The sequence below is a fragment of the Vanellus vanellus genome (genome assembly GCF_965231255.1).
Source record: "Vanellus vanellus genome assembly, chromosome: 15".
In the NCBI taxonomy this organism is placed as follows: domain Eukaryota; kingdom Metazoa; phylum Chordata; class Aves; order Charadriiformes; family Charadriidae; genus Vanellus; species Vanellus vanellus.
Window position 1 is genome coordinate 7153800 of NC_138920.1, and position 14361 is coordinate 7168160.

Here is a 14361-nt window from a genome sequence, read left to right on the forward strand (position 1 = left end):
CGGGAGGGAGACCGCCGCAGGTTGATTGGGTTTGCAGCCGTGGTGAGGAAGGTGGAAAATAGGAGGAGAGGCTGGGGAAGCTTTCCGCCCTGCCAGGGTTGCTGTGATTCTGAGCTGGGCGAATCCTCTATGGATAAAATTGGAAGAGACCTCTGCCCCACTGGCTGTGGGTGGCATGTCCTCTTCTGCATGGTGCCAGCAGCATCCCATACTGGCATCGAGGGCAGCGGTGGTGTGAGCCCTACCATGGCACGACTCAGAAAGCAGCACCAGCACTGTCCCTGCGGGGATCTCCCATGGCTGATCTCGGTGTTCAATGTTTGCTGAGCATCGCTGGGGTGTTGCTGGATTGCTGTGCCCAGAACAGCAAAGTCGGCCAAGGTGATGCTGCAGCAGAAATTTGGGATGCCTTGGTATGTGGTTTGGAGCCAAGGCGATGGGATGCTGTCCCAGCTACACGGGAGCTGCAGTGCCTATACCAGATGTAGCACTTCAACACTTGTGTGGGTTTGGGATTGAGGTGTCCGGAGCATTTGGGTACTGTAATGTGTGGGATAGGTGCAAAGTGACTGCCTTAAGGAGCTCACACAGCTTCGGCATCAGCCAGAAAGGGAGTCAACGCGTGCCCAGCTCTTGCTGCGAACAGGCTGGTAAACAGCACCATGAAGGGCCAAGATTTGCTGGAGCCAGGGTTAACCCATTTACAGGGGGAAGAAGTGAAAGGAAAAGGGAGAAAAGACTTCAAACACTGAAAGTGAAGTTTGAACCCCATTTTATGGCTGCTTGGAGGTCCCATGTGAGGCTGCTGGCTGCCCAGGTGGGCTCTAGGAGGGTGGCAAGAGGGGGCTTGACCTTCTTCATGCCCCTCAAGTGATGGGCTTGCACACCCACCCTGTCCGGTTCCTCCGGATCTGGCGGGGCTGAGGGGTTGTAAGGATGGGAGAGCACCTGAGAGCTGGAAGGATGGAGAAGCCTCTAGGTCCCGTGGCCTTTTCTCCACCCCACTGCACACACCTCTCCTTTCATGGGCACTCTCTCCATTGGGAGGACTCACTCCCAAGTGCCGGCTGTAGCTCATCTCCCCCTCTGAAGCAGGAATGGACAAAATAACCACTTCCATGGCTGACAGACAGCAGGGATGGAGCAGAGCAATTAGAACACACATGGGGTCTTGCTGTGTTTGCACCTCTGTCACACCGGTCACTCCCCACCATGTCACCTGCCAGTGGCATCTTTACTTTCAACTCTATCTATACCATTGATTCAGTTTAAAACTTATTTAGCAATGATCACAGTTATTGTGTCATATTTATTTATAGCCTTTCACACTTGCTTCTATTCACTCTGTCGGTTATTTCAGTCGCATTTCTTGTCCCTTACATAAAGGTCTGGGAACAGCTGTGCTGGAGCAGATCAAAGGTCTGCAGAGCTCTATGTCCTCTCTCAGATATTAGCCAGCAACGGGGACTTGGGGATGGAGGAATGAAGCAAGTGTGCAGTGATCCTGCTGGCAGTGAAAGGGTGAGGCACACCTCCGGGTCAGCCCGCTGTGCGGGCACCCCCGGGACCTCCCTGAATGGCTCTAATCTCTTTTGCAATGTGGTTATACTTCTGACCTCCCCAGTGAGCAGACTGACAAATGTCACATTTTGTGGTGCCCCGGGTGAAAAGGGATGGTGGCCACGGCATCTGTTCCCCTGGAAGCGCAGGGGGACCGGCTGGCGGTCCTGGGATCCCCTGTGAGCAAGCAGGGCTAGAAACTAATAATTACAGAGAGTAACTGTTGAATTCCTAGAAACGCCTTAGAATTAGGAATTTCTGTGCTTGCATGTGGCTCCGGGACCTTCCTCGGGGGATGCTGTGTGATGGTTATGGGTGTCAAAGGCAGCAGGACATCCCCTGCCCCATGGGTGTGAACTGGGGATGCGGGCTGAGCTCCCGCACGAGTGATGGGATGCAGCCATGGTCCCCAGCCGTGCCGAGACCCCGGCTCCTGCCCAGTGGTGGGTGCTTTGCTTGATGCCCAAAGGCAAGCAGGCTGTGGGGTGGGGAGAGCAGCTGTGCTCGCGGGAGGGTGAAGGGGGCTCCTGGGATGGAGCTGGGCAAGTGAAGAATCACCATTAAAGCAAGTGTCCATGGAAATCCTGGCTTCTGGACACAGTTGTTTCAGACAATGCCAAAAAAGCATCAAAAGGAGGCGAGACAGGCAGAAGCGAAAGCGTAATTGGATGATTTGGTAATCCTTTTCTGCAGGAGACACAACGGCTCGTCCAACCGGAACGGGGTAACGGCTCATCCGCTCCGGGCTGCTCTGTGGAGGGGCTGGGAAAGCCCCTGCCCCACTGAGCCGGGGGTGGGCAGCTGCCCTCCCCACCAGCATGGCCAGCAGTGCCGGTCCAGGGCATCCCACCTCCTGTCTTCTCCCTGGGCAAAGAGGAGCTTGTCCAGAGGTGGGCAAAGGATGGACACAGCAGCTCCTGGGCAGGACAGTGGCCGGTGGGGCTGTCGCATGGCTGCTGCTGGCTTTGCCACCATCACCGGGGGGTGTCCCATTTAGACAAATCTCAAGCATTGTGCTTGACTTTTAATGGGTGATGGCCAGGCTGAGGTGCCCCTGCACCCTCCCTTGGGGGCCACGTGCCCCCACCTCATCTCAGGATCCTGTCCCTGCTCGGGTGATGTGGCTGATGGGCGGTAAACCCTTCGCTGCAGGACTCAAACCCCATTTTTCTTTGCTTTACCAGCCCAGCCATGCACCATCCAGGAGGAGAAGGGCCTGGGGACCACAAATGGGGACAGTGGGTGGCAAGGTGCTGCCTGCCTGGTGTCTGGACCTGGGGGGAGGCAGGAAGGTGGCAAGGTGAGGGGTTCTGGCGCTCTCCCCAGCTGCCCGGGATGCTCCCCCTGCCTCTCCATCACTCTTTTAATCAATGTGGAGAAACCCATGGCAAAGTCAGTCCTGCTGCCTCTGCTCTCCTGTGAAACTGGATCTATTTCCTGGGATTACATGCAGCACCTTAAAGAAAATATTTACAGAATTTATATTCACATCCCGTTCGCCCTCTTCTCAGGGGGCTCTCCCATGCCCTCCCTCCCTCCCGCTCCCACTTCATCTCCCCCCTGCCTCCTCCCGCTCGCCTTCCCCCCCACCCCGTCCTGCCACAATACCCGCCTTTGTGCGAGGAACAATGTTTACTCTCCATCGAGGATGGGGGGATTGGAAATGAAAAGGGCTGCCTCCCCCTCGCCCCGGCCCCGGGCTGCACTCGGCGGCAGGAGAAGGAGGAATTCTTGCAGGAATGGCCGGCGCGAAGGCGAGGGAATAAATATTCAGCCCAGGCGAGGGGATAAATATTCATGCTGGAGGAGAGAGGGAGGGAAGAAAGAGAGAGAAGGGCCTGGGGACCACTATAGTCCAGGGTCCATCATTTTTCTCTGCCGCTTAAGGGTGTGTTGGAAATTCCCCGCCGGCCCCACTGGGTTTACAGGTCTGTGAGGCAGAACGGGTGCAGCTCTCTCTCGGCCTAAAGTAGGAGATGAAAGGCATGTCTGGGCTAAGGGGGGGGGGGCTGTACAGCAGCCCCAGGAGCGGAGAAGGGGATCTGGGGCTCGAGCAAGGCGAGGGCTGTGAGAGCCAGCATGTGGCTGCAATTACGGGGATGCTTGTGAGGATGGTGTGCTCGAGCATTGGAAATGCAGCGCTTTCCCTCCCCGCCCTTCCCCGGCGCTGGCTGCGTTTCCCCACCAGAAGCCAAGATTTCTCCTGCTGCTCCTTGCTGGGAAGCCATCCAGTTGGAAAAGGGGAGCGCTGGAGGGAGGGCTGCCCCGCAGCCACGGGCGGGTGGCGGGAATGGGGACCCCAGCCCGGGCACCGTGAGGAGCGGTGGCAAGCCTTTAACAGTCAATTAGTAAAAAAGGCAACCTTTTTTCCTTTCCTCGCTGTCGATGAAAAAACGTGAGGAAAGCTGGAGAAGCTTTTATTATGGGATGGCTTCACCATCTTCAGTGCCCTCTGCCGTCCAGCGCCAGCAGCCCTCGCTCCCAGGGCTCGGTGACAGCCGGAGTCAGGCACCGCTGCTCTTTCCCATTGTGGCGCTGGCCCTCTGCCAGCTTTTCTAAGCCTTTCCCCATGCAGAAGGGGGAGGGGGGTGGCGGGGGCCCGCAGAGCCTGCCATGGGCCAAGGGCATTTCGGGGTCCCCCAATGAGGGCTGGCGGGGCAGGGAGGACACGTGGGGTTGGCACCAATGCAGTGATGGGCTTTGGGGTCACCCCTGGCCGGGAGGCTAAGAGCTGTCTCCGGAGGTGAACACAGAGGTTCGTACAAGCCTCTTTCTGTTTCCTGAAAAACCCCGGTGTCTAAATATAGCAAGTACTTGGGCATTTTACTCTGGGAAGGGAAATCAACTCCGGTGCCAAGAGAGATCCTCTTCTGTTTGCACAGTGTAAGGGCTGCGTGTCCTCTGCCTGCTCCCACCAAGGGGGATCTGCACTGGCGGGGGCTGGCTCCCCCCCGGCCCGCTCTGTCCCCCAGGACCTCCATCCAACAGGCCTGGGCGACGCGAGAAACCCCGCACCGCACTTTGGGCATCGAGTCCAACTGACACGTGAGCACGCTGAAAGGCGCTGCTCTCTCCTGGAAGCAGCACAACCCTCTTCCCACTTTGTTCCAAAAAAAGGAGAAAACATTCGCTGTTTTAATTCAAGGCTGAGGCAGGAAATCATTGTTCCCAGGGCTCCCTCTCCCCGCTGATCGGGGACAGACTGGTTGGGTAACGCATCCTCTTCCCCCAGCAAGAAAGGAGTCTTGGGAAGAGGCATTCATCGGGATGTTCGTGCAGTCAAATTCCCTCACTGGTTCCTAAGCGGATTTTGGGGCATGGGGACCCACACCATGGTCCATCTGTGTCACAGGCAGGAGCTCCGGCAGCTCTCTGAGCATCATTCATTTTCTACCTGACAAGAGGGAGGATGCAGCCATCAATCTTCTCCCTGATTTCCCAACAGGATAGGTGCGATGGAAATCCACCCAAAAATGCTTTATTCACCTCGTTTCCAGATGCTAGAGGAAAAACAGGCTGCGCAGGGTATTGGCTGGATTTAGCCCTGCTGTTTGGGCAATGCTGGCCCTCGCCCGTCCTCGGGATGTTGGGAGCAGCAGCCGGGCACTGCTGTGGGCATCGGTGCCGCAGCTTGTGCTCACCAGCTTTGCACCCCCTGCCTAGCTGCAGCTCTGGTGTGAAGGGGATGGCGGGTCCCTCTTGGTCCCATCACTCCCTGTCACCACCAAGGGCTGTGGGTGGTCTGGGTGACCCACCTTTGCCCCCAGCCTTTGCTCCCCAAATCAAGGAAAACAAATGAGCGGCAGCCACACTGCAAACCGCAGGGGCTTTGCGGTCTCCAGGCTCTCCGCCTCGCTGACCTCCTGGCTGCTTTTCGCCTGCGCTCTCCTTCAAAGCAGGATGCTGGCCTGGGAACTTGGAGCATCTCCGTGCCATCACGTCTGGCACTCGGACTGCACCCCTCGGTCCAGCGCTCTGGGTGACGGGTGACTGCAGAGAGAACAGAAACTGAGCTGCTCCAAGCCAAAATGTGTCCTGAGCTCTGGGAGGGACCGTAATATTCACAGGCTGTGCAGGGCTCAGAGGAGAGCAGCTCCACAGCAGAGGCTGGGAGGCTTTGCCTCCCTCTATAAACTGTTTTTTTTTTGTAATTCCCCAGTGATGTAGAGCTGCGGCTACTGTCGGATCAACAGCACACCGGGGCCACGGTGATAACGGCTAGTGAGCCAGTCCTGGGGACACGCCGGGGAAATGCAGCATCTGACTGGGAGCGAGCATCATCCTGGCAGGGTGGGAGGCCAAGATCTCTGCGCCGCTCCAGGAGCATCCGTCGGCTCACGGGGATTGCCCGGTGCCGGCTCTTGCTTTCCCTGGGCTGCTGGGCTGGAGGGGGTGTGATGCTCTGCAAATGGCACCTGCCATGGGAAGGCCACCGAGGTCACCTCCAGAAAGCTGCAGGGATCGGGTTTTGCATTCGATAGCTTTGCACAGGCAAAAGTTGGCCTGGGCTGTTCGCAGAGTGGTTGGGCTCCTCTCGACAGGTCGGCTGGAGGAGGCTCTAACGGAGAGCAGGAGTGAGTTAAAGGGTGGAAAGAGGCCCTGGGTTTCTCTGGGAACGCAGAGAGGATTAAAAACTCTGGTCCGTATATTGCTTTTTCTATTTCCTTTCTCTTTTTTTTTCTTTTTTTTTTTTCTCGTGTATTATTTGATGGTTGGGAAAAAAAAAATCTGGAAACATAACTGCATAACTTGCTGTTATTTCCGGCTATCCCTGCAGAGCCCGGCTCTCTCCTCACCAGATGGACCAGCTTAGAGAGCCTCCAGCTCCAGCAAGGCTCATGCAGACCTCGATGCTGCCCTTTTTTTTGATTTGCCATGTTGAATTTTTGCTCCCACCACCCGGGCTTGCAGCGGGAAGCAATCCCGCTCCCTGAGCCAGGTAACAGAGGCGGCTGGGCTCTGCGGGCCCCCGTTCGGGGAGGCACCGAGCCCTTGTTTGCTTTGGGAAATGGAAACCGCGTACAGGCTGTGGCTGGGAGCCGCTGGGAAATGTTGCTGCAGGCACTTTGGGGTGAGCGCTGGGGCTGCTGTGAGGTGATGGCTCGGGGGTACCATGCGGCCGTGGCAGTGCTGTAGCGGGACAGCAGCCCGTCCCTGCTCTCCTATGCAAATCCAAAATCTCCTCGAGGTCTGCTTTCTCCCCACTATGGGTGTGCAAGGGGGTTTGGGCCAGTTTGTCCTTCCCCAGGGACAATACGGCGCCACGTGTCTCCACGATGCCGTGGGGACCAGGAGGGAGGGCAGACTCATAGATGAGAGGAGCAGGACGGGAGAGGAAGGAGACCATGGCAATGATCTGGTGATCAGTGTCCAGCAGGAAGGAGGAGGTGGACAGATGGCTCTACATCCTGATGAAGAGCCAACCATCTACGTGGTGGACAGTCTTTGGGCTCTACATCCTGATAGAGACGTTGGACCTGCATGAGCCCCACGGGACCGGCAGCTCCTGCCAGTGTCGAGTTATTCCCCGTAAACACACAGCTCCTCGCCAGCCCCAGCACCGAGGTGACCTGTCCCTCGCCGCAGAAGGCTGTTCCCCAGTCCTGCCCCACGGGGGCTGCTGGCATCACTGGCCCCTGTGCCACAGACAGCAGAGCAGGCAGAAATTCCTCAAGTGCAGCAGCAATGATGTGTTCAGCCTCATATGTGAGGAAAAATATGGATATGTTCTATATGCACAAGAAAGAGGCTTTGGAAACCGGGAGGATGCAATGATCAATAAATTATAGCTTGGATAATATTTTTCACCATCACCAAATAAATCAGATCTTATTTTTCCCCTATGTCCACAGATCTAATGGCAGCAACAGTGCCCTTGGTGGTCGTAAAACTTCATCCTCTTGCCGAAGGGCCTCTCAAACAATTTGTCATTGGGCCTTTGATTGTTTGCTTTAAAATCAGCTGGTCCAGACATTTAATAGCCCAGGAGCTGAGAAATCCATCAACCTATCCCAGCTTCCAACTATCTCTGTGTGCATTCTGAGGCTGCATCGCAGCGTGGTGGGTGCAAGAAGTGACGGGGAGGGAGCAAGCTGTGGAGTCAAGGATCACGGGGGATATTTTTCATCTGAGCTTTAAGATCACCTTTCCTATTTCCGTGTCTTTCTTTCTTCCCATCTTTTCTTTCCCCTCTACGGTCACTTCACCTCTCCAGCTGCCAAGAGCAATACTCTCCTTCCAGCCGCAGTGAGCGAGTCAGGAGCTGACCCTTTCTCATAGGTGTAAACACTGCCTTGTTAAAAGGGGATAATTACCGGGGTCTAGTTAACCCTGGTGTAAAATCAAAGTGAATAGAGCCCCACTGAGACTTCCAGCCATGCGGACCATGACGCCTGGGCTCTGGGGTAAACAGCCAAGGCTTCACTGCTTGTCAGCTCAGTGCATTCAGTGGAAAGTTAACTTCTCCCCGAAACAGCGGCGCTGTCTTTTGGGTTGATTTATACCCCCCAGACACAGGACCAGCTGAGGGGTGGGTCCTTTTCCCGTCAGAGAGCCTTGCCAGGATTTTTCTGGCTGCCCCGTTGGGAACGAGCAGGGGTTTGACTGCGGGGGGCAGGCAGTGTGTCACTGCACAGACAGCAGCCGCTGCTTTGACTTGCTGAGCATTTTCAGCCCCAGAGCCCCCCGCACCCCGCGACGGTCCCCGGGGTCCCAGGAGAGGCAAACCCAGGGCTGTGCACAGGAGCTGGGAGGGTGCAGCTCGGCTGCCATAGTCCCTCTTTCTTGGAGGAGCTTGTGTGCCGCCGCCACAAAAGGGTTTCTGTCTGGTTGGAGGCCTCCCACGGTAGCCGAAGGGCCGCCGTTGCATTTCTAGCACCTGCTGTCCCGGTGCTGCCCTGACTCACGGCCCCACAGCGCCCTGCTTCCCCGGATCGCGAGCGGGTTTTAGGAATAAGGATGCTCAGAAGGCTTTTCCCAAGTGGCAGAAAGGTGCACATGAGAGGTGGGAAAGGAGGCCGGTCCTTTCTCCCATATCCTTCTGTCCTGGTTTAATCCCAGCCAGTGACTAGGACCACGAGGCCGCTCTCTCACGCCCCCCACAATCCCTCAGTAGGGGAGGGAGAAAAGGAGGGGAAAGGAAAAAAACTCATGGGTTGAGATAGAGGCAGTTTAATAGAACAGTAAGGGAAGAGGGAAATAATAATGATAATAATGATGATGATAATAATAATAATGGTAAAAGAATATACAACATAAAGTGATACAACAGAAGTTGCTCTCACCACCCATTGATCGGTTGCCCAATGCATCCCGAGCAGCAGTCTCAGATCCCTGCCCCAAAGCCAACCCCTGTTTATATACCGAGCATGATGTCTATGGTATGGAATATTCCTTTGGCCAGCTTGTCCTGTCTATGCTCCCTCTCGGCTTCTATGGGAAGCTGAAAAAGTCTTCGACTAATATAAACATTACTTAGCAACAACTAAACCACTATGTGTTATCAACACTCTTCAACATTCTTCTTATATTAAATCCAAAACACAGCAGCTACTAGAAAGAAAATTAACTCTATCCCAGCTGAAACCAGGACACGTTCCCAGCAGGCTGCCGCAGCCCACTCGTGCATCCCTCGGCAGAGGGGCTGCCCCCAGGCGTGCTCAGCAGCGTGGGGAATGGGGGGCAGCAGCACCCCAGGTGGGACGCCCCGAACAAACTGCAGAGCAGCCAGTACTGCCTCTGCAAAACCAAAGCATCTAAAGGATGCTCCCTGGCCAGAAGCAGACGCCCTTCAGGCTCCTCCAGCCATATTGAGAGTGAAATCAGCTCCCTGGTGTTATTTTTTCCTACTTGACCAGCGGGGCCGGTCATAGACAGCTCCAGTAATTCAACCTGAAATGCCAAGAATCCTATTTCTGCCTCTGCTCGCTGGCCGAGCTCTGCCCGTGGCCTCAGCGCGAGATAAACTGTCTGTGCGAGTCTGGGTTGTGACCGAAGCCCGCAGGCTTGGGGCTGACTGCAGACTTCATGGGAGAGAGGGGCTCCGCAGGCACCGAGCTGAAGGCATTTTGATTGCTTCCAGGATTACTACCCAGCATGTTTATTCCTTCAGCGAGGAGGACTTCATAACTCAGGGACTCCTGACAATGTATATATATTGAAATCTTATAAGAGTAATGACCGTATCCAATGATATTTCGTTCTCATCTTGCCAATATAAACAACTGGCTGGACTTACCGAATTGCATTGGGTCATCCTGAATAATTAGGCTCGCATGTTCCATTTATTACCTTGAAAATCTTTTCTCATTGTATTTTATATATATCTCTCTAAATGTAATATGTTTAAATGAAAACCAGATACAGCTCTGAAGGAATTTGAAATATGAGGCTGAGAGTACAAGAAGCAGCAAAAAGGTCCTCTGCTGATAGGAAAAGCCGAGCCGGCCGGGGCTGAGGAAATCAGGGAAGATCAGGTGGGCGCTGCCGCACAGGGATGGGCTCAGGCTGCATCTCTGCAGTCTCACGTGTAAGGAAATCCAGCGGCTAACTGGTGAGGACACTCATACTGGTGGGATGTGGTGAGGAGCAGGGTGGGATCCTGGCGGCTGAGTCCACTTTGATGTCCCCTTCGGCGCTGAGGTCTCTCTCCAGATAGCTTCAGACCATCGGTGGGGTCAGGCAGCATGAGTCCAGAGAGCATCTCCAGACCTTTTGGAGAGCCTTTGTTCAGGGCCCAGAAAGTCTCCCACGGCATCAGCGGGCAAGAAGCTGCCCATGCCCTGAAAAAATGAAATGGCAGAGGGGTGAGGCAGGACTGCTGGCTGCCCCTCGCCCGGGGGTGAGCAGCGAGCCTGGTACAACCCAGAGAGCGTTGCCGGTAGGAAGTAAAAACACCTTCCCTGGAGCCATGTCTGAGAGAGGGAAACACTAGACATGGGCACGTTTAAGAGCTGCTACCGGCAGTGACTTGCAGAGGCTGAAAACCACCACTCCATGAAACAAGAGACCGCATCGTCAGCTACCGTTAGCCAGGGTGCCCCTGACATCGGTGGATTCATGGTGGGGTTTTGGAAGATCCGACACAGCAGAGACACGGGCCCCAGCGTTTCACTGGTAATGTCCCTGTACAGCATGAATGAGGCGGAGCAGTAGCCCGCGGGGTCTGGAGCTGTACATAATCCTTGCCAAAACTCTCTCTCCCTCCCTCTCCTGAAATGCTGTACACACGTCGGGTGGGCACCTCGGCAGTGATTCCCAGCCCCCAGCCTGCCACAGACACGCTGCAGGACGCAGTGCATCATGCCCGGTCTGTGCGGGAAAGGCAAAATAACAGCGCAAAAAATGCCTTTTGCAGCTTTGCTTCCACTGTTCTTCCTTTCCAAATAACATTCCTCAGGAAAATTGAGAGGAATTGTAGTTAGCATGGACCTCAGAGACCCAGATAAGGGGTATGTCTGGGGCAAAGCATACCAAGCTGTGACTGGGAAACCCTCTCTGGGCACTCTACACCTCACCTTGGCTTATTGATGCCTGCAGGGCTCATGGGTGTTGCCCTTTAACAGCAGGTCCATTGCCATTTTGGCTTGTTCTCTCAGTAAGGACAAGGAGGAGAAGACTGAAGGTGGGGTAAACAAACACATCTTGTGTCAGCACTCATGCCTTTATCACCTTCTTCCTTGAGGATTGCCAAAGAAACCCCCAAAACGGGGACCAGATGGGAAAACCTGACCCATGGTCTGCTTGACTACAACGCTGCTTTCAGGTCACTGTGAAGAGAAAGGCGTGAGCCACAGTGTCCACCCCAGGGGTTAGGTGTCCTCCAGCGAGACGTCACCCAAACACACCTGAGGCTAGCGAGAACCAGGATGTGGCCATCCATGAGGTTCCTGGCGGGGCAGACCTGGCTGCAGGCTGGTGGGAGCACCCAGTGGGGAGATTTGGGGTCGGCGGGGAGGTGTGCGGTGGATCGGTGTGTGGGAAGCTGGGAGCAGCCCTGCCGGCTCTCCCCATGGTTCTGGCCAGTGCTGTTGAGTGCTTCACTTGCATGAGCACCGAGAGTAAAACCAAAATGACATTCATTAGATGTTTTAAGGAGTGTTCAGGCATGTAATCCTCCTGGAATGAGGCAGCCATAACAAGTTACTGTAGTTATTGATGGTCATGTCAGTTAGCCTTTTCCAAGGATTAATCACCATCCTGCTCATGCCCTACAGGATGTTTTTATCTCCATTTGCTCCCAGTGTTGCTGCGTGCAAAGCCGGCTGGGCTGACCGGTGTGGTTTCCGAATCTGGGGAGGCAGGGGGAGAGAGGTTGGCTCCTTATAATTAGATCCTAAATATTTAAGAGCTTGGAAGAGCAGAGCATTTAGAGGCATTGCTGGGACAGAGCTGCAGCATTTCATGTTTTCACCACAGAGAGTCTGAATTCAAACGTCTCCTTCAGTGAGACCTAATGTGAAAACGATGGCAATTTCCCCAAGGCAGTTTGCAGCCTGAAGGAAGGATACAGACCCAGGAGAGGTCTTTCTTTGGCTACCACTGCCACTGCAGGTGCATCGTCCAGAGAGGATGGTGCAGAGCTAAGGCAGAGCTCCTCATACCCAAGAGGGCGGCAAAATAGGTTGTCCCATTAACTAAAACACCTGAAGATAATAATTCTTTTGATTTGCTCTGAATAAAAGGGGGAGCTGAGAGGGTGACAGGACCATCGCTGAGCTCAGCGCAGGAAGAGCACAGCACAAGGGTGACACAGGCAGCAAGTGTCAGCATTTTCCCCAAAACTGAGGCTGCCTTGAAGAACCATTGGGTTTGACCGGTCTCAGAGGCTGTGGCTCCTGTGTGCAGGGGGAGGGTGTCCCAGCTGCTGGACTGGCATCACCCTATGACACCCAAGCACCCATCCCAGCCTGAACTCCTCTGCTCTGCCCTACCACTGAGGACAGACAGTGCCGTCCCAAAACCCACCCAGGCCAGAGAACGAAAGCAAAGCAGAGGGAAATGTCCATCTGCTCGCTCGCAGGAGGGACATCCTGGCGTGCTTGGCTTGGTGGGTGCAAACAAGTCCAGAATCTTCAGCTGCTCTATGGAGTGTCCCCGGGGAACCTGGCCACGGCCCAGAAACAGCTCCCCGGCTGCGGCTGGAGGCAAGGTCCCCCGGCGGAGGTGTGCAGTGCTCGCACAGCCAACCCGCTTGTGTCCCCAGCTGCTTTCTTGCAAAACCTGGCAGGTCTCGGTCTGCAGCTGACTTGTTAATTGGGAATGAGTGACTCCAGGAGGTCCTGACCTCCAGCATTCGGTCAGACCCCCATTGCCTCCAAGTGCTGCAGAGCAGCGAGGGCTCAGGGAGGAGGGGATGCCTCTTATTCACCCACTGCCTAGTGCAGCCAGATGAGGGCCAGGACGTGTGCTCCTTGGCGGCCCCAGTGTAACCGAACCTCCAGCTGGAGCTGGATTTGGCCTCTTGCCCCAAGCGTTTGCGTTGGCACTGCTCGGCTTGCCCCTTCTGCTATGCGGGACGGGCTCAGGGCTCATTTTCACTGCAACCCTGATGCTGGCAGTGGTCTGCAGTCTGGAAAAGGCTCCAGAAGCCACACAGCCGAGCTGAGCTTGGTAAGAACCCAACCCACTGCTGAGGGGTATCGCTGCCTCACTAATGCTGCTCTGCTTGGAGGGGAGGGAGAAATTCAAGATCCCAGTGGGGGCTGACTAACTCCCCAGCTCAGCACTTAGCAGTAGGGCTCTTCACGCTCAGGAACATCCCCCCAGTTTGGGCAGCCCCATCCAGCAGCCTGTGCTCACGTTCAGGAGCAGCATGGGGTGCGGGGCATCACCCCAGGAAGCTCTCCCAGGCTTCTTGCCCTCTCAAGACCTGGCATTGCCTTCAGCCATTGTGCTTTTGGGAGAGCCAAACTCCCTGAAATCTCTCAGTGACCCAGCCTCCCTTCTCTTGGGAGTGGGGATGTGCCCCTAACCTCTTTTGCATCCATGCACATCACTTTCTCAGTGCCTGCAGGGACACGGGGGTGTTTCTTGCCCTCCTGGTGCCGAGATCCCCGTCTTCTTCGAGCAGCAGCAGATGGACACAGGGCTCTCAGTGTCTGTCTCTGGTCTCCAGTCACGTCCCATCGGCAGATGAGTGACTTCGGGACCTAAGCCCTCCTCAAAGCAGCTGTCCTGACGGCAAGGGACAGTGGGGGGGATTCATCAGCCTCACCAAGAAAATTGCCCACTCATTACAGCCGGGTCCCACGGCATGTGTTAAAACCAAGCACGCTGGCAAGGCTGGAGAAATGCTGCAGAGCAGAGGAATTAGCATTCATCAAGCCTAATCCCCAGAGGGAATTGCCCCAATACGTGGCACACAGGCGTGCTGTATCCCAGACAGGCTGGTGGGTCCTGGGCAGCCCCTGGCCAAGGGACCCCGGTGACTGCCTGATGTTGCCCCCAAGAGCGGTGACCTCTGACGTGAGCTCTTTGCTCCCAGCCGGCAAGGAGAGAAGGAAAGGAAAAAAATAATGATGCTTTTTCCCTTCCCCTTGGTGCCTTTGACAGACCTGCCCCCTGCCTGCTTTTCCAGAGGTTTCCCAGGAGCTGATTAACCTCCCCACTGAACGCTGGACCAAGTCAAACGGGGTTTGATTGGGCGTGCATGGGGGCTGCTTCATTAGCCAGCCCGCTGCGATCCCGCCGGGATGGATGCGCCCTCATATGCCCACACCAGCCCTGCGGGCTGCAGTGCCCTGCACGGGAAACCCTTCCACGACCACATCCCCGGGAGGAGAAACCGGTGGGGGAGAGGTG